Raw genomic sequence first — 2,961 nt, forward strand, 5'->3', positions numbered from 1 at the left:
CCTCAGTACCATGCTGTTCCTGGTCCACTGTCCTCTCCCAGAAGGGATTCAGCCCTAGGAGTATCCCTAGAATGTGGCCTCACTCTCTGCCCCTAGAGAAGGAGAGAAAAGCTCAGAGTATGGTTGAAAGAGGGAGAGAGAGCAAACGGCTGAGCTCAGAGAGGCCAGACGAGGAAGTGGCTGTTGGAAAGATGTTAGCCATGGCCACTGGGAGGGGGTGAGGGAGATCAGAGTCTGGGACCCAGAAAGATGACAGGGCCCTTAGATGACAGAGGCATTCTGGGTGTTGAGATATACACCTGGGTGATTTGTTTTGTATTGATTCTAAATATCACTCTTTAAATTGTGATTGCAATATAATCTATGGGCCAGATACAGTGGCTCATGCCTGTAATCCCAGTACTTTGGGAGACCAAGGTGGGAGGATTGCTTGAGGCCAGTTTAAAACCAGCCTGGGTAACATAGGGCTAACTTTAAAAAAAGTAGCCAGGTGTGGTGGCACACACTTGTAGTTATAGCTGCTCATGAGGCTGAGGCAGGAGAATCCCTTGAGCCCAGGAGTTCCAGGTTGCAGTGAGCTATGATCATGCAACTATACTCCAGCCTGGGCAATTGAGTGAGACCCTGTCTCTTAAAAAAAAAAAAAAAAAGTGGTCTATGGACAAGCCATGACTAGGAGAAAATATTTGCAAAGGATATAGCTGATAAAGGACTGTGTTGAAAATATTTTTTCTTTCTTTCCTTCCTTACCTTCTCTTCTCTTGTCTTCTCTTCTGTCTTTCTTTCTTTCTTTCTTTTTTTTTTTTTTTTTGAGACAGAGTCTCGCTTTGTTGCCCAGGGTAGAGTGCAGCGGTGCAACTTGGGCTCACTACAACCTCTGCCTCCCAGGTTCAAGCGATTCTTCTGCCTCACCCTCCTGAGTAGCTGGGATTACAGGCACCTGTGACCATGCCCGGCTAATGTTTGTATTTTTAGTAGAGATGGGATTTCACCATGTTGGCCATGCTGGTCTCGAACTCCTGACCTCAAGTGATCTGCCCGCCTTGGCCTCCCCAAGTGCTGGTATCACAGGCATGAGCCACTGTGCCTGGCCAAGAACCCTTAACACTCAATAATAAGAAAAAGAACAATGTGATTTAAACATGGGCAAAAGAGCTGGAAGGATAGCCCAGCAAAGAAGATATACAGACAGAAAATAAGCATATGAAAGATTCTAAACATCATAAGTTGTTAGGAAATGGCAAATTAAAACAACAGTGAGAAACTACTACATACCCATTGGAATGGCAAAAATCGAAAACAGCAAATGCTGGCAAGGATATAGAGCAACAGGAACGCTTATTCATTGCTGGTGGGAACGCAACAGGGTACAGTCACTTTGGAAGAGAGTTTGGCAGCTCCTTATAAAACTAAATACACTGTTGCCACATGATGCAGTAATTGTGTTCCTCGGCATACCCCAATGAATTGAAAACTGTCCACAGAAAAACTTGCACAAGGATGTTTATAGCAGCTGTATCCATAATTGAAAACTTCGGAAGTAACCAAGATGTCCTTCTTGGTTACGGATAAATAAACTGTGGTACATCCAGGCGATGGAATATTATTCAGTGCTAAAAAGAGGTAGAGTGGGCATGGTGGTGCATGCCTATAATCCTATGGGAGGCCGAGGCAAGCAGATTACTTGAGCTCAGAAGTTTAAGACCAGCTTGGGCAATACGGTGAAACCTTGTCTCTACAAAAAGAAATACAAAAATTAGCCAGCATGGTAGCATGCACTGGTAGTCCCAGCTGCTCAGAGGCTGAGGTGGGAGGATCACTGGATCACTTGAGCCTGAGAGACAGAGGTTGCAGTGAGCCAATATCACACCACTGCACTCCAGCTTTGGCCTGCGTGACAGAGTGAGACCCTGTCTCCAAAAAAATAAAATAAAATAAAATAAAATAAAAGGGAGCTATCAAGCCATGAAAATACATCATGGAGGAAACGTAAATGAATATGACTGAGCCAATCTGAAAACATGCTGTATGATTCCAACTATATGACATTCTGGAAAGGGCAAAACTATGGAGACAGTAAAAGGATCATTGGTTGACAAGGATTAGAATGGAGGAAGGAATGAGTCGGTGGAACATGGAGAATATTTACGGCAGTGAAATTGTGCTGTATGGTACTATCATGGTGGATACGTGTCATTATACGTTTGTCCAGACCCACAGACTGTACAGTCCTGGAGACATCCCTTATATAAACTGTGGATTTTGGGTGATAACAATGTGTCAATGTAGTTCACTTATTGTCACAAATGTACCATTCTGGTGAGGGATGTTGATAATGGGGGAAGCTGTGCTGTGTGGGCAGAGAGCTTATGGGAAATGTCTGTACTTTCCACTCAATTTTGTTGTGAACCTAAAACTGCTGTAAAAATGTAAAGTCTATTAAAAAAATTTTTTTTGAGATGGAGTCTTGCTCTGTTGCCCAGGCTGGAGTGCAGTGGCACAATCTTGACTCACTGCAACCTCCGTCCCCGGGGTTCAAGCGATTATCCTGCCTCAGCCTCCCAAGTAGCTGGGATTATAGGTGCCCACCACCACTCCTGGCCAATTTTTGTATTTTTAGTAGAGGCGGGGTTTCACCATGTTGGCCAGGCCAGTCTCGAACTCCTGACCTCAGGTGATCTACCCACCTCTGCCTCCCAAAGTGCTGGGCTTACAGGCAAAAGCCACTGCACCTGGCTATTAATAATTTTTTAAAGTATTGAGTAAAAAAGGAAACAGAATGAGGTTGATTACCCAATGCCATTCGTGTAAATTAAAAGCATAAATACAAATAAAATAGTATTCCATGTCAAAAAAAAAATCTATGTTTAGGCCAGACAATTAGGAATACACAGAAAAATAAATGTAATAATTGTGATGCTATTGTATATATGCTTTTATGTCCTGCTTTTTTTCTTTTTT

Source organism: Mandrillus leucophaeus, unplaced genomic scaffold (assembly GCF_000951045.1).
Source record: "Mandrillus leucophaeus isolate KB7577 unplaced genomic scaffold, Mleu.le_1.0 Scaffold5, whole genome shotgun sequence".
Classification (NCBI taxonomy): domain Eukaryota; kingdom Metazoa; phylum Chordata; class Mammalia; order Primates; family Cercopithecidae; genus Mandrillus; species Mandrillus leucophaeus.